Genomic DNA, 26,717 nt, shown 5'->3' on the forward strand with positions numbered 1-26,717 from the left:
CGCCTTTACTAGATCAGGTTGCCCAGAGCCTAGGTCAGGCTTGTGTTGAGACCTCCCCAATTCTGTCCTAGTGTTGGTTTCATAAGTAAATTTCAGAAAGGAGCAATGAATTGAGAAGGTATGTAGTGGGTATGAAATAAAGTGGCTTGTAGATACTGCATGTTCTGATTCGTTTAGTTCTCCCATCAGAATCTAACAGAAAGAAAAGAATTTGAGGTAGCAAAGCAAAGACTAGACAAAGTTGTAGAATGTTACTGAATTGAATTTGATGTTCCTAATTTATAAAGTAATGAGAGGGAAATGTGTTTAATGCTTTCAGAAATGAGAAACTGGGAATTTTCTGTAACTAAGACTGTAATACACTGTCCTGTAAGTAAGACTGTAATATACTGTCAACAGTTTACAGGCTGGTTCAGCCCAGTTCCGTGACTAGTGGGGTGGAGGGATTTTGCAAAATCCACACCTCCAGAAAAGGGAAACAGATGACCCCAAAATAATTAAAAACAGCGGTAACAATCTGAGGAGAAAGAAACTATTTTATTAAATATGGTGTCATAATGCAAGATAACACACTATAATACAATATAATTAGAACTGAAGCTAATACATCAAACATAATGAGAGAGTATCTGAAAGCTGTAGGCCTTACAGTAATACTGAAGAGGAACTGAAAAATTACAGACATATAAAGGCTCAAAGAAAGACCAGAGAGGAACATTCCCAAAACTGCTACTACTTTATCAAACTGATTAAATGCTCATATATGGCAACATGCAGTGCCTATCTAGGCAACATTTTTGTAGGCACGTGACTCAAAGCTGTCACTTTGAAACTGAAAATCCAAATTATTCTGATAACAAGGCAAAACAGTGTGGTAAATCTCAAGCCACTTACACGGAAGTCTGGTAAGAAAAGGTGAACGATCTATCTAAAATCAAAACTCTGCACAGTGAGACGATAAAGGATTTTAATGTGCAACTTCCGTTTCTCGTCCCAATTTCAGCAAAGGTCAGTGTTTCCACACAGAAGTAAAAGAAGCATTGTAAGACAGTATAGACAGTGACACCACCCAAGAGTGATTGTGGATCTCTTGGCAACAATCAGTATGGATGACAGACAGCACAACGAATTTCAGGGTTTAAATGGTATTAACAAACTTAGTCAGTGGGTAGATTGTAATACTTAGAATTGTGCAAACTGTTATCTTCTTTACCTGGAAAAGAAAGATGTGAAATTAAACCTTATGTGCCAGTTTTTCAACAAGAGCCCTAACAACCCTAATTCTGTGCTGACATTTCATTTTTGATGCTGGGTAGATTTGTTCTTGACTGGTTTAGGGAGAGAGAGTTTGAAAGTGTAGAATCTCATGGGTCATTTGGCAAATATGGGTCCAACAGATTGCTGAATACAAGATGTGCTTGGAAGAACATGGGGTCTGAGCTGACTTTGTACTCAGAGACAAACCTCCTGGTACCTGAGATACATGTCTTTGCTGGAACATAACAAAAGCAAAAAATAATATAAATTAGAGCCCTTTGATATCTGCAATAGCACCCATATATCTGGCTTTTATTAATTACCACCATTTTGTCCGCTATAACAGATGGAGAAAGATTTCAAGAAGCCCTTTGTTTGGTCCATGAAGATCTTGAGTTCTTCCATTGTTCTGTTCAGAAGGGGACCAGACACACCCTTGTGTGCAGAATCTTACATGAACTCCAAATTAATTTAGCATGGCTTGTACTTCTTGTATTCACAAGGAAGAGATGAATGTCTGAGCTAATGTGATGTAGTTTCTTAGAGATTAAAGTTTTGACGGTGTGCATTATGCACAGCTGTGGTGTCTCATCAAAGCTAGTCCCTGCTCTCTATGCTGTATAAGCCAATCTCTACTATCCTTTCCTCAATTCCCCAATTGTCTTCCTCCTTTCTGCCTTCAACAGAGCAGTATGATGTGCTAATCAACTAATTAACACATCTTCTTTGTAATTAACCTGGCCTTCTCTCTAACCTGACCATCCACACCAGGAGGAGGAATGTTAGGTATATTAATTTGCAGCAATCTGAGTATGTTTACAAGCATATAGGCAGTTTAAAACAAACAGTGTGTTAAGAAGGCTTCAATAGAGGAACACGTTTTGCTACCAGCTCCTGAGGTAATAAAAAAATGACTTCTAGTAAAAAAAATTTTACTAGGATATTATCTGTGCTGTACTTTTTAATGTCCAACCTGCAAAAAGATGAGGAAGGTTTGCTAGAAAAGAAATGGAAAACATGCTGCTAGGAAGAAAAAAAAAAAAAAGAAAAAGAAAAAACGAGTCACCTTCTGTAAGGGCGCAGCATCAGCTGGACTGTTTCCTGACAGCAACCTTGGGATGAAGAATTAGTCATTCTTCCTTGCCTGGAGCATGCTGTTTTGCATAGGCAGGTCTCCTAGGGAAACTCTTTCTAGAGTTATTTTCAGGAAGGGTATTTCAGGGATAGAATAGTGCTTTATTCGATTTGATTTAGACAAGCATTTTTAAATAGAGATTTTATTTTTAATTTGTGTAGTTGCGGGTGTAACTAAACACTTCTACATATCTAAAGCTAACTCAGAAAAGTAACTTCTGTGTCACTGTGAGAAATGCCCCTTGGTAGTGCCTTGTTTTTAAGTGATTGATTTCCTGAGTGGAATCCAGAATCTGGTAGGAAACGTGTGGTGTAGGGATTATTTTAAATCCATTTCCTCTCCAGAGCATAAATGACCCACCAGAGTGGATTATTTTTAACATGGCAGCTGAGCACCACACAACTGTTCTCTCATTCCTCGCCTTCCCAGTGGGTGCAGAGAACAAGTATGAAAAATAAAACAAAATAGAACTAAAAACATTAGTGTGTTATCAACATAGTTTTTCTCCAAAAACCAAAACATACCATTGTACCAGACAATTTGAAGAAAAACAGTTCTGTCCCAGCTAAAACTAGGACACTGAGGCATCAGCCTGAACCAGTGAGTGAGCATCTGGTGAAGAGGTATGGCCAGCCCTGGGAGCACAGGTGGAAGCAATTCACCTGTGTGATTGGAAAGTGTGGAGCCAGGCTACACCCTCTCCCTAAACCTCATTTAAGGACTGGTTGCTGTAAAGGGTAAATCTATGTTTGGAGATCACCTTCTTTGAAATGTTTGGCTGAAGCTCTTTAGACAGAGGTGAGTAATTTCTCCTTGTTATTAGACTGTGGCCTTTGTTATTAGACTGTAGCTGTGGAGAGCAACAAGATCTCCGGTGATCCTCCTTATTTCTAGAGTAAACAGCTGCAGTTCCTGCAGCTACTCCTGGTAATATTTGTGTTCTAGACTCTTCACCAATGTTGTTGCTCTTCTCTGGACACATTCTAGGATCTCATTGTTGCTCTTATAATGAGGGGCTGAAAGCTTTATTGTATGATGTTAAGTTGAGGTAGGAGCTCAAATAGACTGTTCAGCTCTGATAGTACTGAGGTGTTTGTGGAAATACACCAGAGAGTTTTAGCTTGAGAAAAACTATTAGGGTAAAGATATGGAGACACCAACGATAATGTGAAGTGTATTAAAATATTCTGAAGTAATTGAGCAGGGATTTTGCAGAGGTATAAATTTTAGCTTAAGTGTCTGTCTTTTAAGTTATACTTAGGATGCTGAAATCTTATTTTAAATCAAGCTATTTAAAACATAAGATGGAGACGCATAAACCCAGAAGAGTGATAGCTCCATATTCTTCATGCGTGATGAAACACAGCGGAACCAGACACTTTTTTTTCCTCACCTTTCTAACAAATATACAATAAGTGTTCAATAAATGCCTTACGGTATTTTTCTTGAGGAACTGCGAGTCTTTAATAAGCTTCCGGAAAGCCTAAAAGTTTATTTCTAGAATTTTACCAGCAATTTAATGCAGTAATTAACTTGTGCTCTACTAGAGTGATTTTTTTGAATCTTTTTAAAAGACAGACTTTTTTTAATTGCAAATAAAATTCAGGAGCACACTCTTGAGTACAGCGTAGCTGTTTGGTGATGCATGGCATGAAGGATGCAGTTCATATGCTGTTCAGTGACTCACAGGGGAGAATGCCCTCAGCATGAGAAGATGCTGACAGTTTATCCAGATTTTGTGTTTGAGTGCATTTGCTGTAACTGTTCTTTGAGTAATGTTATGTATGTACATGTATACACATGTGTATGTGTGTACATACACACATATATCCATATGTGCCTGAGATACCTGTAATAGATGTTGACACTTAGCAGAAAGAAAGAAAATCTCCATATTTTTTTTCTTCACTTTCTTGCAGTCATCTGCCTTGGCAGGCATTTAGCACTGGCCCTGCGGATGTACTGCATTGATTTATTCCTGTGTCTTTGTAGTTGGTTCAAATGGGAAAGCAGAAAGTCAGAATTTAGTTCACGTTATTCCAACTGTTTACTGGTTTTGTTCCAGAGCAAGTGTGAAGTACATCTTTGAGTCATGCCACCAAGAAGTGATCTTGGTGTGCCTGGGTGTTCAGTATGTGGCAGAAGCTGCCTGCCATTTTGTGTGACTGCAGGGAAGAGCAGGTGGGCACCATACTGGTGTGGCATCTGAAAATACATCTGTATTATTCTCCTTGCCAGCTCTGAACACCATGATGGTGTCTTTGGAGATGCTGGGAGTATTCAGCAGCTTTTGAAACAAACTCCTTTGTTTGTTGGGAAGGTTCTGTATCTTTGAATTCTAGGTAAGAGTTGGCTGCAGACAGGAAGCAAGTAGTCTCCCAGTGCTCTTCAATGGATGCTACTTGCATGATAGGTCTTCTTGTGTGTTCTCCTAACCTCTTTAAAGCAGTATGACAGATTATCATTCATACCAGCACAAACATATGTTCATTGAAGCCAGTAGGAGCTCTGCACCTATGCTACCTCCCATTGTCTTTCAACTCAGCATCACAAAGGAACTGCACATTGCTCGTGAATGGCATTCTGTACAAATTGTATTCCTTTATTAAGTTTTCAGTGTTGCGAAACAACAGGGAGAGATTAGGCAGCCAGGCAGTTGTATATTTTTCTAAGTTTAAAAAAATAAAAATAACAACCCTGAGCAACAAAGATTGAAATAAACTCTACTTTATATCCTGAGCAACAGCCAACTAAATCACCCCTGATTACTCCTGACATCAGCCTCTGGGATTCCCTATTTCCTTCTGAACTGTGTACAGTGAGAGAATTTCCAAAAACAAACAAAAAAAAAAATTGCCAACTGCTATTCAAATGATAAGTGGTGCGTGCTAATTGCATTTTATATGGTGATTAATTAAAAATAACCATGCAAATGTCTAATTTAAGAGTCACTCAATTCACTAAGTCTTCCAACACTGCCTAGCTGCCCTAGGCATTTGGTGGTTAGGCAATTTATTCAAGCTTTCCAAATGTTCTAAAAATGTCTAAGATAATGAAGGTTCTTGAAAAAGTTCCAGCTAGCTCAGAATGTATAAACAGAGGTTTCAGAACTGTAAAATAGCACTGCATATATTTGCTTTTTTTCTGTGTGTGTGTGTGTGCTATGGTACTCTTTGTATACATAAGAATAGAACAGGAAGAGTAAGTAATAGAGATTCTAAATAATCTGAATATTTAGCTGTTTTGTGGGCTGTAGTGTGCAGCAGACTAACTTGGAAATAATTTCATTAGCTTAAGACAGTTAAATGTAATCTAATCTAGGTCAAACTTCTGTCTTGAAATAGGAAGCTTTGCATACACACTGGACAGTGCCTTTGTATAAATACTGTGTCAGTAGAACAGTGACATAACTGCAGAAATTCAAATGCAGTGAGTTTTATTCAGTGGAATGTATATTTTAAAGAAGAGATAACCATTGTCTACTGAACAGATGAGATTAAAATATGCCATGTGAAGAACAGTGGTGGAAAGTAATAATTTATAATTTTCCATGATTACTAATAAAGAAATTTAAATATTTCACTTTTTAGAATATCTGTATGAAATTTTGTATTCAATTTCTGTCAATAAATGACTGAGAAAAGAATGAATGTGTCCAATAAAACTGTGCACTTGATTTCATCTTTCTGTTTATGTAAAAAAGTACAGTCTAATGACTACTAAAAGATTTTGCTTAGAAATAAATGTGTATTCTCCATGTCATAACAGAAAATAACAGGAAATGCTGTTCCTCAACATCATATCCTTGTAGCTTACTGCTTTTCAAGCCTCTCTGCCTGGTATTTAAATGTTTACAGCAAAAGTGAATGAGTCTTGGATCATGACAAATGGTCACTATTGTTAAAGAATAATCAATAGAGCCATCTCGGAAAGGAGAATAATGTTGTAAGGGCATTGTTTGTGATTTTCTGAGCTGCTTGAGAAATGTTTAATCACTGAAACTGTTTTATTCTATCCTAAATATACAAGTTTATTTGTATATTTCTGCAATAAATGCAGAAAGCACTTTCTACACACACACACACACACACACACGCGCACACCCCTTACACTACTGATGTTTTTGCAGTTCTCTAAACATTCTACACATTTTGTCAAAAATTAACTTTGCAATAATGGATTCTTCTTGGTTTCTAATACTACTTTCATGTATGTAAGGCTATTGTAGGAGAAGTTAGGCTAGTAAAATTATTGTATCAGAAAAGATAATCAGAGATAAAAGAAATGTGCTCACTTGTGTTGTTAGCTCACATGAAACTCTTCAAGGAGCAATCTCCAGAGAGAGATCCTTCCTTATTGGCAGACAGCCCTTAAATGGGGTCTAGGTGTAGCCAAGCTCTACCCCTTCTGGTTACACAGGTGGATTGCTTTCACCTGTGCTCCATGGCTGACTCAGTGCTTGCTTCAGGTAATCAGTCAGAGATTCTGGCTGTGATTCAACAGTTCCCATACAGTAGTAAATAGGAATTTTAAAAAAAAACACTTCACAGGCATAGAAGTAAAATTAAGATACTAATGATTAAATATTCATTCAGCTTTTATAAATAGATATTCTTGCCTTGTACAGTGTCAAGAATTGTGCATAGCCTGTATAAGGTGATTATTTTGAAAACAGTACTGATTACAGAGGACCATACAATAAATTGTCATACTACACAATTTGCTCAGAAAGACACATGGGCTGACAATTCCCCCACTTCCCAGGACTTTATTGAAAGGTTGTTTTTGTACCCCAAGGTTTCCTGCAGGATGCTACACACTGAATGACTGGTTTGGAGGCTGCTTGATGACCATGCAAACCCTGAAAAAGCTTTCGCTGCTGCTTTTGTTTCATTTTTTCCTTATAGTAAACCTGTTGACTAGCTTTTCATAGCTTTTAAGTTTAGCTGGAGGCTTTTTGGCTTCTCCATTGAGCCAGGTCCTGAGTTTTCATATGCAGTATGTTTGATCCTTATTTTCTTTAATGTCAGCTGAGGTGCAAATATATAGAGCTGTTTTCTGAAGTAAATATTTCTCCCAGTATAAAAGAGCTACATAAAAAAATCCTGCACCACCCGTAGTCCAATATTTTTAAATATCACTGGAAAAATGAGTGAAAAGTCTGATATGTACCTTAACTTGACGCAGTTCTCTCTTTTGCTTTTATTCTTTAATTAACTTTCTCCATCCTGAAAACTTCCCAGACTAGTTTCATTGTAATATTAATCAGAACTGTCAAAGTGAATGTCAATCAGATTAATTTTTCTGTTAAAAAAATGACGTACGTACACTCTGTTTTTTTTTTTATTTTTTTAAACTACTACCCTTTACTTTTCTTACAGTGGTTTGTTTCGTTATGCCCTTCTTTTTCCTCAATTGTAACAATTTTGCAAGTGTGTTTTATTTCCTTCTGATACTTGACAAGCTGGCTGTCAGTACAGAAATGATCCTGTGATCCCCCGGGACACCTGAAAACTCATTGTTTACAATGCTGAGTAAGGGGTAAAGTTACTGTTTTCAGCAGAGCGCAGTATATTCAGTAGGAATGAGGCCTTTTCCACAATGGTTTTGTAGCACAAGAGATCTTGCTAGGACCACGAAGTAATCACTTATTCAAAAACATCAATGCCTTGTCTTCTGATCGTGTAGCATTTATTAGGAGAACGATAGAGGGAGCAATACCTAGGAGGCCATCATACAGCTCTGTGCTGCCTGTACAGGCAAGTGGTTCACACATTCCTTTCCCATCCTGCTGCAGTTCACTAATGTTTGCTTCCAACTTTTGCTGTAGTGCACAGCAGCTACAGGTCCATCCCTGGGGTTGGCAGCTCACTTGTGGCTGTGGTTGCTTTGGGCAGCTGTTGACTCTTTTTTTTTTTTTCTCCTATATATCAGCTACAGTTACATTTAGCAATTTGCTTGAATCGTGTCATGCTACAGGCTAATTGTAGTGAACCTAAATAAGATTGTTTATCAAAATTCTGTTAGTCACACCTTAACATGGCTTTTTTTTTCACTGGGTGGCAGGAGGGGCAAATAGTAATACTGGAATGAAATGAAAGATTGGTTAATATAGTGGATTACTGAGTTTGTTCTTTCTTCAGAGTATATAACTGTTGTGTATCTACTAACCCATATAAAAAAGCCACAATGTATCATAGATGTTTGTTTCAGAACAATAATACTGACTGTATATAAATCTTCATTCTTGTGCTCTGAATCTTCTACATTTATCTTCTGAACTATTTTAAAGGAATTTTAATAGAAAATCTGCCAGGAAAGATACACTTTTACCTTTTTTACAGTTCCAGTTACCATAACAACTTGAATTGTCACTATAGGAATAATTGTTTAGTATGAAAGAGTATTTTATTTACACAGATGCTATTCATAAGTATCTTGGCCTTCAAAGTTGAAGTTCTTTAAAAACATATTTCAGAAAGTATTTCATCATTTCATAGTACAATCTATGCAAAGAATAATTAAAATAGTGTTTTCAATTTTCTTTTCGTATTAATTAAAAATCAAAAAGTCTTAGATAATTAACATGAGGAGTAGCTTTACAATATCTACTGCACTTTCTACAACTCCCCTAATTTACTCATAAAAAATAGAATAGGTGAAGATGGATGTTTTTTTGCTTGTTTCTTCTTTTTTTGCTTACCTTCTCATATTTACAAGGGCTGTAGTTACTTGAAAGCTGATAATCTCTATTTATATATGTAAGAATCAAGGGCTTCAATGTGGAATTTTAGGAAACACTTTCAGTTTCAAACAAAAATGATAAAATATATACATAAGTACAATCAATAATATATGCATAAATATATAAATTTAAATTGTACATGATATATAAAATATGTGGATACACAACATAATGCTTTTATTTCATATAAAATATTATTTCTCTTTCTTAAGCTGTGTGGAGTAAGTTGTGAGATAACTCTCCATTTTCTCTGGGAAAAAAAAAAGTGAATTTTTCTTTGACATTAAATATATACATACATGTATATACATACATATATATATATATATATATATGGGAAGTACATTGTATTTTTGCATGTATCAGCTATTTCTGTCTTTGCAGTTTCTTTTTTTCTTTCTTTTCATGAATCTTTTTGTCTTCTTTTTGTTGTATAAGGAGCAGATTCCCAGCTTGGCCACCTGGGCACACTGCTGGCTCCTGTTCAGCTGAGCATCAATCAATACCCCCAGATCAGTTTCCTCTGCACAGTCTTCCAGCTACTCTGCCCCAAGCCTGTAGCATTGCCTGGGGTTCTTCTGGCTTAAGTGCAGGACCCAGCATTTGGTCTTGCTGAACCTCATCCCATTGGTTTCAGCCCAGCTATCCAGCCTGTCCAGATCCCTCAGTAGTGCCTCATTACCCACAGGCAGATAGAAATTTCCAGCCAACTTGGTGTCATCTGCAAACTTACTGAGGGCCTATGCGTAGACATTGTTCTCTATCAGCATGATAATATTTGTTAAAAAGGGAGTTGGATTAAGCAGTTGATAATGCAGATCGAGTATTTTAATTTCATTGAGTCTGAGTTTTTTACATATCTATCTTTTGATAGAATCTTCTTTTCCCTCACTGGTGTGTTCTGCCTGAGGGCTACAAGATTTTGAGGTGTTGTTCTGGGAGATATGGTATGGAGAGCTGCATCCTTCCTTTCATTTTTGAGTATGATTTAGAATGTTAGAATATGTTCTGAAAACATTGGATCATTAATGACACTTTTTTCCTGCAAGTCCCATCCTATAAAACATACACAGCAGGCTTTGAGAACATCATAGAGTATTCTTTTAAGGTTTTTTTGTTTGTTTGTTTTTTGAAGAATGCATGCTTTGTGACTCTGGGTCATGCTTTATATAAGTGCTGAGTAGCAGATAAGTTTTTTCACAGCTTAGAGTTAAGTAAAAAAAATTTAAGATTGAAAGCTTCTGCAGAAGACACTTGAAATAAGCTGCACCATAATATGGAATTTAGGTAATCTTTCATACTGACAAGTTTGGACTTGGACTGCTGGAAAACTTCAGCCAAGTCCTTATACAGATGGTATCCTTTTTGTTCAATTGTAGTACCAGATGCAGATTTTTCAGGTATTGGTTGGCCTCAATCTGATTCCTGCTGAATACATGTCATGTTCCTGAAATCAACCAGCAGCAAATGTTTCTCAAACTAGGACATAGTGTCAGTGATTTTTTTTTTTTATCCCTCTTCAGTGCTTTATTTATTGTATGTATTAGGAGACAAATTCCTTCTCCATGGAAATGGATGCCTCTTTATGTGTTTATATACAGATAAACATGACTCTGCAGTTTTTGCCTTTCCATTTTCATAGAGGTTTTTCTACCACAAAATACTCAAGTATGTTGACAGTAGCTGGTTCCTGTCTGGTACTTGGACCATATCCAGGGCCAGTAATTTCATTAAACTGATAAACTTTTGAAGCATTACAAATGTATTTTAAATCTGTATTCTAATATACTAAGGACTCCTAGTGTTAGAGATATCATTTCTACAGTTGTAGTAACTGTTGGCAGAGCTTCTCTGTGACATTGCATAAAAATGTTAGAATATCTTCATCCTGATTTGAAAAGTGTTTGACTAGCGCAGTATCTCAATTCTGAGCTTTTCTGGTAGTAAGCATCTTTTTAGATCACTCTTTCTGCTTCAGAGTACCCGAAGCTGTATCTTTCATGAGTTGCTAAGCAAGTTCATTTAGCTGTTGTTTATATGCAAAAAAAAATTTAATTGGATTTTGTATAAAAGACTACAATCACTAATCAGGCACTCTTCATTTGAGCAGTTTTACACTTCTCTAATTCTGAATCTATTGACCTATACATATGTAACAGTACTAGGAATGCTGGAGGTCATCTCTGAATGTCTTTTAGAGCCGTAAGCAGAACACCTGCAATTGTTCTAATTTTCTAGCAGAAAGGCCCTGAAGGCCTATGTTCTATGAAAAATTGCCAAATGATCATCATTATTTTCTGTTCACAAGTTTGACAACTTGTGGGTGGTTTGTTTAAAAATATTCACGCTTTCAGCAGTTGCCCTGACAGAACACTGATTTTACTTTAGTGCCATTTCTCGTCGTCTTTCAGTTCCACCTTTCTGTATTTATCTCATTTCTCATTACTATTTATTCCAACAACATATAGAAGATGTTTAGGAAGAAGGGTGCTGGGTTTCAAATAAGTTTAAAAAAAAAAAAAAAAACACATTTTTTTCTTGATATTTATATAAGTTTATCTGTTTTATAGACACTAACAGGATTTGTGAATAATGGGTAATTCATTATGTGTGCACTACAAATTGTTATATACAGAGAGAGATGTGTTATCAGTATCTATATAACCTATTTATGCCTGATATCACAAACTGCAGAAGCTGTACTACAGCCTCAAATTTCCGGTTACATCATAGAGACTAGGAAGTGTTTACCTTCACATGTTAATTTTCTAATAAATTGAAATAATTTGTCTTCTACCTGTTGAGAGGAAAAGTTTCACAGTAGGTATCCATACATAAAACATTTTATGATGTGCTGTCAAAATACATTTAAGGAATGTATTTTGTTTTCTTATTATGTACGTTCAGAGGACTTTAATGAAAATTCTACTTAGTGCTGAAACTGTATGATGATTAATTGTCAATAGTATTCTTTAATTCTGATGAGGGAGGCATGCAACTCTTTTGGGCTTTATAATCAATTTTTATTTTTTTTCAACAATTAAAACCAATGGGTTACAACTTTAATGAGTTCTAAATTATCAAGGTACAAAAGTGATTGTCTACATTTTTAGAGGTATTGGAACTAGAGACCCAGGGCACTGAACTTAGTCCCATATTTTTTTCAGTTAGACTTCCGAATTTTTCCATTACTTTTTGAGCATTGGTGTTGAATCAGTATGAGGAACACAGTAGATGATTGTAAACTCTATATGAAGACCTGCTGCACATCCATGTGGTCTGCAGAAAAAGACAAAATGTCCAATCAGGTTAGAAGTTATTATGGTTGTGTTAGAAGGTCTCTTGTTCTGGTGGAAAAATTCTTTAAGACTGAATCCAGTAAGTTCTTATGTATCCTCCACACCTTAGCATTTTCTGTTGCAGGATGATAATGTCAGGTGTTAACAGCATGGAAGACATTGTTTTTTGTGTTGTAATAATGCAGTTCTCTTCAGCTGAAACCTAGTTAAGCTGGGTAGATGCCAGTTTTTGTTCAAAACTTTACAATCTTCAGAACAGCATTCCTCAGAATTTTCTTTAATGTTAACAAGTAAGACTAACCAGAAATTCAGAACATCATGCCGTCCATGTAGATGTTTTGCTGCCATGAGACAGACCTGTAGTTTTACAGTCTGTTTTTACACTGCTTAGCAACAACCTACATGGAGCTGTAAGAACAGCATAAGGTTTTTGACCCAGGAAATCAGATGGTAAAATACCCACCAATGCCTTCTGCAGCAGGAGAGGTTTCATGTAACTTAAAGCAACATTTTTTTTACCAATTTAGCTACAGTGGTTATTTTTTTTAACATTCTCTGAAATAACGAAATATTCACCTGTCTGAACACATTTGCTTTAGTTCTCTATAAAGCCTGCTTGTCACACTAAGTTAAAAGTCTAAGCACTTGCACATTATAACATTCCCATCACCAAAGACAAATTAGTGGAAGTAGATAGATCGTGGTTAATATTAATGATATTTTAGAAATATAAACATTGGACTGTAGTAAATAATAAAATGCATCATCCATCAGTTCTGAGTCTTATGGCAGTGTAAATGGAGCAGTTGTTTCTATAACTGTCACACTTGTTCTGCATATATGAAAACAAATAAGCAAAGCCAGGAAGACTTGTTTGTTAAGCAGAGATTCAACTTGGAGTCATTTCATGCCCATTTTAACAAATATTTTGAAGGAGAAATCAATGTGTTACTGCTTAAATATAGTTAAACTGGAAAAATATTCATAAATGTTTTGGATAACTTTGTAGTGCAAATCATCAAGAAAATAATCTAAAAGTTACTGGTCTGTCTTTGGATATCTCCATTCACTCTTGTAAATGTTAAGGGTCAGATCTCAAACAGCATGAACTTTCTGTAGATAAAAGATATTCAGAAACAGCGTGAAGTTTAAAAATACTTGTTAACAATCAGAGATGAATTAGTTGGTAGCATTTAAAGTATGTCTTAGAGGTAAGACTACCATGGGAACAGGATAGGATGACTACTACTTTTTTTGTGTGTGTGTGTTGGCACCTATAAAAGATCTCATAATAATAAAGTATACTTGAATAACTTTGAATAAATTTCAATAATGGTATAATAATAAAAAAAGGAAACATAACATTAAGAACTTAGTACAAACATAACTCTCCATTTCTAATAAATCTTGCATCCGTGACTCCAAACACAATAAAATCTAATGAGTAAGTAACAACAGCCTATTCAAGTACCTTCTGAGTCGCAAATGCGTTATTTTCAAAAAATGAATGGTTCTACTAAGCAGAAGCATCCACAGTTAAGCTTTTAAACTGATTTAGTAGCCTGTGCTTAAAAAAACCTTCTAAATTTGGCATTCTAGTTGAGTTCTGTTGCAATATGAGCCAAAAGTTTTTCAGTTATGGGGCCTACAACAAAGTATAGTGACAGCAAAGCTGAAAGTAACTTGACCGAGTTAGAATCAAAGGGACACTTACAAAAGGTAAAATAACAAACAACAATGATTTAATTCTTAGACTTTGAAGAATTAGAAACGGTATCACGAAAGGAAGGCTACAGTTAATGGCATCATTGATGATGGGTACTTGGGAGGTAATGAGGCCTGTAGCAGTTTGCATGGCAATAAGCTAGAGCTAAGCCATTATATTCAGAACAGTATGTAACTGCAACCAGCAGATAGCTGTAAATTCAAATATTACTGCACTGGATATTCTAAGCTGTCATTCTTTTTTAATCATAATCAATAGACAACTCAAATGCCCCAGAGAGCATCTAGGGCAGTCCTAAAATGCTTTATTGTATTTTATTTGTATTTTGTCTGATTAGTAAGGTAGACCTTATTTTTTTTATTTCACCATTAATGCTTTACTTGTTCCCCACTAATACTATAAATGTTCCACTTGGACCAGATTGTGTTCAAAACAAGTTAAGCGTAAATGAATATAAAAGTTGCTATATTATGATGTGCAGAATTTTATCATGTTCCATGAAAGGAATGTCGTTACAGTACCAGTTATAAAAATGAGTACAAAATTTGTGTTAATCTTCTAAAAAATAGAACTCATTCATTTCTGAGACTATTTAAGTGACTAAAGTGTAATTTATTCTAGTTTTTGTACTTGAAGTAGCATGAATGGGGTGGGAGAGGGTGAGGGAAACGTCTTAAGCAAAACCAGGATGCACCAAGAGTACACGTATCATAAGAGTACTCTAAGAGAACATTAGTGACTAGAAATAAGAGGTGGATATACATGGCGTGAATATTCTTGTCCAGTTTCAAAAATTCTAAGGAAAATTAGATTCTAAGTAATTGTTCTTTAACAATGTATTTTGAGTATGCTGCCAAGAATTAGAAAATGATGTTATACACTAATATAAAGATATCAGAAAGATATATATTTTTTTAAAAACTTCCTTTTTTAAAATGATTTTCTTACTTTTGAAATTTTACTTATAAATACATAGGGCATACTTCTCTCTTCCGCTCAATGCTGTCCAACTCCAGTCTTCTCACTACAGATGTGGACATACTGGAGCTAGTACACCAAAGGGTCAGAAAAATGATTAGGAGTTTGGAGCATCTTCCGTATGAGGAGAGGCTGCAGGAAGACTCTCATCTCTGGTTGATGCTATCTGAGAAAGGTATACTCCCTACATGTCTTGCTGTTGGATTGTAATGCCTCCTGAATTCATAGAGTAACTTCTTGACCCAACAGCTAAAATTTTTCTATTGCATTATATTATACATCAGGTGGCTATATTGTGCTACCACTTTTTCCAGGACTTCATTTTGAGATAACAATAGGAGATAATGTTAAAAATTTCAGAGTAAAATAATTTCTGTGGTAAATTCTGTTGTTACTCAAGAAAAAATTACAATTCCTGATTTGATTTTTCATCTGAAATGTACCATCCTAAGGAGGAATAGTATACATGTGCAAACTTTTGTATTTCTAAGTCCTTATCTATCGTACTGCTTTTGATCATTAGTCTTTGGAAACAAAAGGGTGCAGTTTACATCTGTTTAAAAGTTTATAAGAAATAATTGATGCAAGGACAAGCTGATTCGCATAGCATTGCTTTGATTATGGAAGTCCACCTACTAAGCGAAGATGTTCCTGGAAGATGTGATAACACCTCAATTCCTTCAGTGGAATATAAAAATAATGAAACATTGGAAGTTTGTGAAAAGATCTCAACAATGAGATCATCTTTCCATTTACTAGTAGTGAGCAGCTAGTATATAAGTAAAAGTGTCAGTGTCCCTCTTCAGGAAGAGAATTAGACCTTCTGGACATACAAAATTAGGTAAGATAATTGTAATGTGATATTTAGTAGTTGCTATATCTCTCATTATTTGCGTATCACTCAGAAGTACTTTTGCCATACCCCCAAGCAAAAATGTTTGAATATGACTTGCTGAAATTGACCTTTACTTACAAATTGTGACTTTTTACATGGCAGTATTATGATAAACTGACTCTAGCTTCAGATATATTACTCAACCCTGACCTTTGGTTATATTAGAATATTGCTTTCAACCAGACTAAATAATAATGTCTCTGTGAATGCAAGGAACTGGCATATCTGATATGTCAATTGCCAGCTCAATTTTCCATTCACCTGGGAGTACAGCATGTCACAGTGCTTTATTGATCTGAGAGCCATTACATTTCAGTGTTATAACTCTTCAGTTTTCCACACAGTGCAGTATAGTGCACTGTAAAAGAGATGAAGTGTGTACTGGAGTATGACTCCAGTTACAACTGGTCACTATTTGGAATGTCTATTTCATCAGAAATAGATGTAATTTTGTTGAAATTTTTCTTTCTAAATTGAAACGGGCACTCAAATTTTTTAGAAAATGTATTAGAAAAAATCTTTCTGAAGGTATTATTGCATAGCATTTTTTATATATCCTGGAAAAAGTAAGTGTTTTGGCAATATAAGTGCTTGATTTTGTTGTTACTGGAATGCTTTAAACAATTTCACTGCTGCAACCTCATCGTGTTCCTTTTCATTACATTATATTAAAATACTTAGAGATAATGATTGAACGTAAAATTCAGAATGAGGGATGTCACTTCAATGCAAATAAAATTCTGAGTGTTTTTTTACTAAGTGCCAGTAGCGTTGATATATTGATATGTTTTGATTTAATAAAATCAGCATCTGCTGATAGTAACTGTTTAGGTATTCAGAAAGTTTTCAATTTGCAATAAGTTAGAGAATAGTGGTGAATAAACATGCCTCTTTTTCACTTCTAACTCTCATAGTTTAGAGAAACTATTGCATTGTAGTGTAAGAATGCCTTTCAAAGTGGTGTGGCACCTTCATGAGGCAGGTTTGCAGTCATCTTTCTTTAAAATCAGAACTGTTTACAGCAGGTATACGATTTCTACAGTTCCTTTTGTTACCTGTAAAATGTTAGTGTAAAAGCAGCTGTGCTTTCTGCAAACAAATTCACTATGCAATACTTCACTAGCAGCCATCCATCAGCAAAATGGTTGTAGGAAAAGAAATCCACAAAGAGTTGCTTATTTCATTTGACTGATTGATCTGATGAAGCCAGTACAGCAGAAGCAGTTTGTTATTCCAAGTACTTTAAACATAATCTCACTTAAGAGTGGAAAAAGAAAAACAGGAAAAAAAAATCAGATGTCATTTTCAGCTTTTTAGAAGACTCTGTAACTTATTTACAAAGCAAATACTTGTTCCTGTATTGATGGAGGAAATTAAAATGCAACTTTTCTCTAGAAATCGCTGTTTAGCTTATTGCTGTTTTAGGAGCATTTCCTTCCCCATGACTGAGAATGTACTTTAATTGTTCAATAAACTCCAAGGCTTCAAGACAAAAAAAAGTTTTAGAGTGCAAGTGTATTACCTCTGGAAGATTCTGCAGAAAAAAAAAAAAAAAAAAAAAAAAAAAAAAAAAAAAATTGGAGCAAAATGAAATGAGATTTAAAAAATATATGCTAAACAATGTGTCTGTTCATTATACTAGTTCTGGTGGTTTTGGGAGCTGAGAATTAGAGGGTCAGGTTCATTAAAAATATATTGATGTCAGATGAAGCAGCATTTTTTCCACATACAATGCACTCAAATTCAGCAAAACACTGAAACAAATATTTTGTGGTAGTAATCACTAATGGGAGTGTGTTGTTTATTCACAGAAAACCCCATATTTCCAAACAAAGGAAGAGAAAGAGATTGCAACACCTTGTTGTTTGAACTCCACAAGAATTTATCTATGTATTTCATTTACTAGGCAGCGAAAAGGAAGACAAACAGAATTCTCCACGCCTGCTCAGCCAATCAAAAATTAAAGTGAGAAGACACTAAATCCTGGGCTTTAAAACTCCTGTTGTTTATGTACCACAGGGGAGGACTTTTTTCCCATAACACATTTACTGATTAGCAAGATTTGTCAATAAATCCTGTGCCTGACAGATTGATCTGATGGCACTTCACAAAACCATTGTTTTCTCCTCTACAAAGTATTTATTATTTTCTTGCTGTAAGAAATGCTCAACATCTTCTGCCTTCAAACCAGAAACTGGATACTTCTTCCATACTGGTTTTTAGGCATCCAGTCAGAAAAGAGACAACCCTAAACTCATAAAGGACTATTGCCAAACAGAACCAGAACTGGTGTCTTGATGAGGTTCTTCCTGTGCTCTACTTCTGGCTTTATGTGTATCATTTTCATATGAAATCAGAAAATTTGTCTTTTTCTTTGTTGGAATTACTTATGCCAAAGCAAAATATGAGTTTTATAGGCCAATGTAATATCAAACTTAACTTGTGAATCTGTTACAGAATCTTGGCTGGGATTAAAGTATATTGACAATAGAAATATTATGACCATTTTCACAAACATTTGCTTTCCTTTCTTCTTCTTCCTTTTTTTTTTTTTTTTAATGTATTTCATTGCCTGTTAAACATTTCATCTTGCAGCACTAAAGGGCCTAAAATCACTTTCATCTAATACTAAAATGAAATGGACTTCATTTTAAAGAAAGTAGCTACTTTTATCCTTCATTATTTTTTGTTTCACCCCTAACCTTTGTACCTCATAGCTTTCTATGTTAGTTATCTTTGTCTTATAGGTTGGATAAGAAAGCCTTATTAGTACGAAATTATGTATAGAGTAAGAAGATAAACTCACTGTCTTATGTTTTATCTTTAGTCACACTGTGGTATTTCCCTTTCAGGTTGTACCACTGAATCTCATGCGTACTTTGTGTCAAAGGAGTATAAATCTTTCTGAGAATAAGTCTAGCAGAATGGCTGGATCTGTTATAGCTCTCACACCAGTCTGTGTATTTCCCACGGATTTTTTTGAATCACTGACCACTTTAGAATGAATAATCTACTGACAGGGATCAGTTCTCTGTATTTTGGTCAGTATAACTGACACCTCTAATTTTCTAAGATGCAGAAGGCATCTATTTTCAGATACTCTGCATTTTTGCAGTAACATAAATACATGTATGTTGCATGTGGGAAAAATGCATCTTATATAGAAATGGCTTGTTTTTTGTGTTGGGTTTTCTATGCTTGTACCTGACAGGCAGGTTCCTGTGAACCAGCTCTTGAAAACAAGGTAAAGCAATTGCCAAAACAAACTAACCCAAATCTTTCTTCCCTCTCCTTTCTCCTCCAGTTTTCTCAGTAAAATTGAATTAGTAGGAATAGCGGTTCTATGGAAGGCAAGGGTATGATCAGGCTGTGTAGGTCACAGAGGGATCTGGTTAGGGGAAGACAAATGCTAGGCTTCAAGGAGCATGTGGTGGCAGACTCATAAGCCTTGACTGATGGCTAACAAGATGACTGAGAGCTATGGTGAGGTTTTTGTTTTGAGGAGATGGAAGACACCTTTAGATCTGCATGGGCTAAACTTTTCTCTCTCAACTTTATAGTCACTAGTTGGATTAGAGGCGTTTCCTAGCTCTTGATAATCTGTTGTACAGGAAGATGTAGTTTATGACTGCTGCTGTGGTTGTAAATAGGTGTTTGATGTCCCTACATATTTCATGTTATTTTTACCTATATTTGTGAGTCAAATGGGTCAAACGTTTATTAGTGTAGTAGCACAACTGTACTGCATGTACCCAAGTAAAGGTCTTGTTACAGTCAGGAAGATTAGTTCAGTGGAAAAGCAATACAAGAGTGGAATGGCAAAAGGACAAACAGGAAAGGAATACTCACCCATCTCTGAGGATCTAGGCTCACAGGGAAAAACTCCACAAGGGAGGGATCTCCAACCAGAGATCATTTCCTAGAGGCAGTCAGCTCTTAAATGGGGTCTAAGAGAGGTGGAGCCTTCCAATCATGCAGCTGAATTGTCTTCACCTGTACTCCCACAGCTGACTTGGTCCTTTCCCTTGGTGAGTAATCAGTGGATCAGTCTGTGACTCAACAGTTTCCATATGGATTTTCACCTTCCTTTGTTGAATATTATTTATTAAGAAATTATCTATCATTCTTTGAATGAATTTGTCTTTTATTTCATTGATGAGAAATTCAAGTATTTTCTAAATAATTTTTGAATGATTCATTCTGCCAGAGACAAACTTTCACCCACTTTTTATATTCCCGAGCCTTTTCATTTTTTGTCACCGCTGGAAGACTTCGCTTCAAGTGGTCAAAATTGTGAAGGACTTAAGGCACTAAGGGAAATAACATCTTCCATTCTGATAACATTGAAATGAATGAGTGCATTTTATTAAGGGACATAGCAAATTTTGAAATTGATTCTCCCACTGTGTCATTGTTTGCTGCAACCTCAGTATTAAATCTGAAGTGCTTTTACCCACTTTTCAGAACATGAATTTTTCCCATGTGCTTTGGTATTTTATTGCACTTTAGGAAACCACAACTACAAATTGAAAGGAAACCTGCCCTTCAGGATGTGCAGGAAACAGTAGACTGAAAGAAACTTCTTTACCTCTGGTAAGACATCTGGGTCAGAGAAGGAAGCGGGTGAAGTACTGAAGAGGTATCCATTTTTTACCCCAGAGCACTAGAGGAGATCATTTTTTATTGTTTTCCTCTCTGTAATTAGAATATATTTCTCAGTCATTCTGGACACATTCAAGTTATAAGAGGCTGAGGATGCACATAGCAAATTCTTATACTGCTGGTCTGTACAGGAAGCTTTATGAACCATTCTACATCTTGATTTGTCAGAGAAAAATATATGAACCAGCTTAAATGTGAAGCTGAAAGGTACAGAAAACATTGCTACTTTGTTTTTCCTATTTATGAAGCGCTGAACTGTAGGGTGCTCTAATGCTAACTTGTATTAATTTTAACTAACTTGAAAATCATGCTGACTAGTCTAACATTTAGGTACTTTTTCATTTTCAATTTCTCATCAGCATTTAGCTTTCTGATGGAGGTACCACATTTGTTATGTTAGTGTAAACTGCCAATTACAAACAGTGGTGTAATGAAACTCCACCAGTGATAAAACTGAGAAGCTTTAAAAGCTTCATCTCACTCAATTAAAAACAAGAATACCATCTAAATTAAAATACATGGATTGTGAACATACAGGTTTTATTAACACATAGACATTTTTGGATTGCTGGCTAAATAGCTCCAATTTTCATAGAAAATATTGTTTCCTAAAACTAGCAATTTCTAGTTCTTGCTTTCTTCTTACACGTGAGCAGTGGAATTTGTCTTCAGAAATTACTGAAGGGATTTTCACAGATTGATCTTTAACTAATGTTTAAAATGTATAGCACCTGAAACTCTAGAGAGTCATCTACTGGAGGTGATCTTCAGCCTTTTGTAAGCAGAACTGTTTTGGAAAGGCATGGGGGATGTCTTAAAATAGGCAGGATGTGCTGCCTGATGTTTTTTATTGGGGAGCTGAAGAAGAGAGTGCCTCCTCTGCAGATAAGTCTAGAAAATGGAAAAACACTGCTAGTTCTTGTGGATCCTTAGCCCACTGACTAATCAACATTCACTTATGTTTAATCAGAATACATTAAATATAGCCTGTAAATGCAGCAGCTCTTAACGCTGTCTTTGGCCATTATCCCAATTCCATTGTCATGAGTGAAATTCATTCATTGACAAGATGATAATGAGAGAACCACTTGAGAGTCAACAAAGTTGTCAAATTAAAACCTAAATGGGGCATGTGTTATGTGTTGACCCTCTTCCAAGAATGAATTTCACCTTTCTCTGCTCAAATTTCTAACTCTTCTTCTTTTGTAAGAAATAATCTATTTCTCTCAGGTGTCCTTCATTTATTTTTGTTCTAGAAATGGCTACACATTTTAGGGCTTCACTAAAGAGTGTGGCAAGAATAATGATAAGAAAGGATTGTATTTTTTTTCTTATATCTTATTGAGATTGCTGGTTGGGGGAGGAAATTAAAATTTATTAAAAAAAAAAAAAAGGAAATACAAATAGATCGGCACTTCGTAATGCCTATTTTTAAAAAATATCTTCAAAATCACTCTCCCTATTTTATTATATTTTTTTATTTTTTTTTTTCCCAGTCCTGTTTCGATATCAGCATATCCCTTCCTTAGGGGAATGCTATATATATATATATATATATATATATATATAAAAATCTGTTATTATCATTTTTTCGTTTCCATGCTGAGCAAAAGAGTAATCAATATTGGAGCACTGTAGTGATTTGATCCTTCTGATTTTATTATACATGAAGAGTGCATATTGCATCCATAGATATTTGATACTCTCTTTGCCTTCATATGACTCTTGCAAAATATAAAAGTAAAAATGAGGGTAATACCCTGTCTCAAATCTGCAGAGGTTAATGTATTCTGCAGTAATGATTTTCTGAACATCAAGCTATAGAATTTGCTTTTAAAATCTGTTAAGCACTGAGCTATCAGTAGTTGTCTTATACTTGAATTCATTTGCTCTTTTTTCACATAGCATCACCTCCCTTACAGATTGTGTAGTTTGTAAGCTAATATTTATACATGCAGTAATTCCGTTTTTCTGTCTACTTTATTAAGGTCACATTTTCAAAGACAGCATGGGCAGTTCAAGGACGTTATTTGTGGCATAGTTTGTTTTGAGGGAAAGGAATTAATTATATTGGATGAAACTGAAAATTTTTAGGCTAAAGAAAAAAGACTTCAGTTGTTGCCACTGTGTAAAGAGGAGGACTAATTACTATATGCAATTTTCCTAAGATATTAAAATAGCCAAATGTTAGAACTGTGTAAGCAATCTTATGATGCAAGGTGGGAATTAAAGGCATATGGCAAAGCTGCTTAGTATCATATTGCAGGAGGTGTAAACTGATATCGGGCTTGGTCAGTCACAGAAATTCCCCAGAACTCAAAGCATAGCCTCAGCAATCCTGCTTTAGAAATATTTTGCATATTTGCAAATGCAACTTTATATTAAAATTTTAAATGGGAGAGATACCTTATGTATTTTTAAAAGTACCTTTAAGAAGCAAACAGCACAAAGGAAGTCTTTCATATCATAGTCAATAGCTGAAAACAGAACATCATTGTTTTCCATCTTATTTTATGTTCCAGCTTTGAGGTGTGTTTAACTGTACATTACACTTATAAACACTCTTCAGATGAAGAGGTGTTTAACTGGCTGTTAACACTAAATTAAACAGTGTGTACCTCACAGTCAGCTAAAGCTCATTTTTGTGATTGTACAGTGCCATCTTCATCTTCCTCTAGCACAACATATATACATGCTTTTTTCCCACAATATCTTTATAATAGCTCCAAAGTGATCTCCAGGGAGCATACTTGTCAGGAGATAGTTACTGTCCTGTACTATATGAAACTCTTGGCTGCTCTTCATGCTTTAGGATATCCCGAGAGAATAATCACTGTACCACAATGTCTTTTCTATTGTGATTTAATATCATCTTATAGTGATTGACAATGCAGTCAAGATGAAATTAATTTATCTTACACTGGTAGTTTCCTACCACAGTTTCAAGTGAAAAGACATTGGGTAATGCTGCTCACGGTAGCTGTAGCTGTACATCTACCCCCCTTTATGACACTAGACTTCGGCTACCTGCATTTAAAAAGCTATAATATGTGGCATGCTTATTCTCAACTCCATTCTGTAGTCAGCCTTAAGATTTTACTGAACATTCCCTGCCTGAAAATATGCAAAGCAAAGTTGCTGATAGTCTTCAGATCTTAATATACGGAGTTAGTATTTAGGAATGCAGCAGGAGAAGGTGCAAGCACTGGGGCAGTTCATAGAAAGGATCTCGCTGGGATTAGGTCACAGATGCCATGTGCAGTTGGCTTGTGTTAAAGCTAGTCCCCAAATGGAGGAGTGAATAAACCAAGAATTGTGCAAGTTGGCTTCAGTGGCCAGAGTAGCAGATAACTGCTGAGGGGATCCCTGTGGCTACATCTTTCCAGGGAAGTTCTGCTGTTTTGCTTGGACTTTCAAAAGGATGGAATATACATTGTGATCATTCAGAAATTTATGTATGCAGCTTCCGTGGTTAAAAGCGTTTGCTGTTCCTGACTGCGTGCTACCCTCACTGAGCTTCAGAGAGATCTAGTCACGACACACTAAAAGAAAAAGGAGAAGCAGGTTGGAGGCAAATCTAAATGTGTGTTTTAATTGTCAGTTGAAGAATGACCGCTTCTTAAAGATAGGATTTTGGTTTTATGAATGATTCTGTGATTGAGCCTACTTTTGAAATATGCGCCTGCTTTCACACAGAGAAAAAACCTTAATATTTTAGTGCCTAGGTAAACTAGCAAGAAGCTCTGGCAACCATTTAAATAACGGCATGATTTATTATGAGAGCAAAAGTGAAGTTTTATGTGAGAGTTTCTATTTCTTTTTCTAACTGAAAGACAGAGAAAAAGGAATATATAGCTATGATTATGCAGTTTACAACTTGCCCTTAAGATATTTATGAAACTATTATCTTTATTTCCCCTTTTTCTTCTCTTATAATTTGATTTGTGGGAAAATTAATAAAAGAAACTACATACACAAAAGCTTAGCCTGTAACTGCTGCATACTCAAATTGATAAATGTGAACCGTACTCAGAATGATATTTAACAGAAATGAAAATATGATGGAATTAAAGTTATGTCTCTCCATTGCCTCTGATATTAAAGAAAGGAAATCTGAAATTATGTACCTTGACAGTGGGTTTTTAAGTAGCAAAATTGCACTTAGCATTATTAAAACGTGAATTATTTTTGTAATTGTAGTTTTTTTTCACTGCTCAAACTGTGATTGGTGTGTATACTTTTTGGCTAATGAGTCACAAAAATACAGTAACAATAAAAGTTTTCTTTAAATTAAAATTATAACCCAAGAATATTTATTAGGTTAATAAATGTATTTGTTGCATATATAATTTTGATTAGGATATAAACTAATCTTACGTGAATCAAAATGTATTTTTCTCTCATGTTTCTAATAATGTATCTGTTATCTTGGTCAGGCAACCACAAGCTGTGTTGCTTTGATGTAGAAGAGGAAGCATATTGCCAGTAGATGCAGCAAAGAAAGGTAGGTTTTAAAGCAGAGACATCAGATCTATGCAACTTTATTTTGTGCTATAGTGGTGTGATTGGTCTTTTTTTCATGCAGAAAATATGAATAAGAACTATTCCCTACTTTATTGCTATGTTAATCTCCATATGTTGTAAGATCGTAATGGGCCCAGATGCTGTGCTAACACTGACTTAAGAGCCAAAAAACACATCATCATTTGAATAAAACAAACCCTTCCCTAATCCCTAATTTAAAGCATAGTTTTCAGATCCAGAAATAGGTCATATATTACCAAATATAGCCATTCTGCGTCATTGCGTGTGCCCCGGTGGCACAGGTGGTAGGAATGCCAGATTGCAACACTGGGGCCTGGGTGTTAGAATCCCCTGTGGCGCAAGTGGTAGAAGTGCCGCTCTGCAGCACGGAGGCTCAAACCCCGGGGGTTGGACTCGATGATCTCTAAGGTCCCTTCCAACCCGCACGAGACTATTACTATTACTGCTATTACTATTCTATGCTTAGACCATAGATCTACTTGGACCAAAACATAAGGTGCTTTATATAAAACAGTGTTGCCTGTACACAAGAACAGTTATGTGCAAATCATCAAGTCCCTACAATATGTACAAAATTATCTCTGCTGACTGAAGTCTACCCATATGCAGAAGGCTGTTGTGACTACTGCCCATAATATAGGCATATTTCCCAGAATACATGAGGCACTAATTTCACCCAGCAATGTTGTCAGCACCGGAGTGATAAAAAATAATTCTTATTGTTGGGTTAGGTCCAAAATCCACATCCAGAAGCATTAATTTACATCCATCAAATATTTTTCTCACTGTCAGTGTTATATCTAAAAATCACTACAGCAAAATTCATCAACATTCTGTCATCATGTCCCTTCTATGACAGAAGCTGTGTGTGCTGCAGAGCAGTGTGTGCCACTGCTTCTGCACATTCTTCAAGGCTCTCATCAGCCACACAGGTTTTGGCTATAGACAAAGCTTGCAGATCTTCTGAGGGCACGGAGACTGTCTGACAGCACCCCATATACTCATTCCTGAGAGGACTGTAAGGATACTTTTTCTGCTCTTGATTCTAGAATTAGAGAGGAGTTCAGGGCAGAGGCAGAGTAGGTGAAAAGGCGGTTAGTTATTCCCTCGTTCAGGTTTTGGTTGGTTGGTTTGTTTTTCATCTATTCGCATAAAAGATAGATGGGAGAGAAATAAGATGTGTTTGATTGTACAGACTGAGGAAATCTAAAGAAAAGCCTGAAAGAATAGTTTGCATAAAACAAAGATCACAAGTATAGGTAGGTTTCTGTGTGTAAAATAATGCCACTGTGACATGCAGGAGCAAATCACTTCCCAAATCACTTTAATAACTCAAACTCACAGTGGACCTTTCCACTATGATCAAGAAACTATTTGTCACTGAATGCTCTGTAGTTTTTACATGTTTTATAGGGGGGGGGGGGGGGGGAAAAAAGTACGAAGATTTTCTTCTTAACTTAAATTTTGGTAGTATA

General features: G+C 35.7%; 1 long non-coding RNA gene across 1 annotated transcript; it reads left to right on the top strand.

The window, feature by feature from the left end:
- Window positions 1-589: 589 nt before the first annotated feature.
- Window positions 590-18,724, top strand: LOC107313321. The gene is made up of 3 exons (XR_001554923.2): window positions 590-3,190; window positions 15,139-15,315; window positions 17,847-18,724. It is a non-coding gene; the product is annotated as an uncharacterized LOC107313321 (long non-coding RNA).
- Window positions 18,725-26,717: the final 7,993 nt, after the last annotated feature.

This window comes from Coturnix japonica, chromosome 4 (genome assembly GCF_001577835.2).
Source record: "Coturnix japonica isolate 7356 chromosome 4, Coturnix japonica 2.1, whole genome shotgun sequence".
NCBI lineage: Eukaryota > Metazoa > Chordata > Aves > Galliformes > Phasianidae > Coturnix > Coturnix japonica.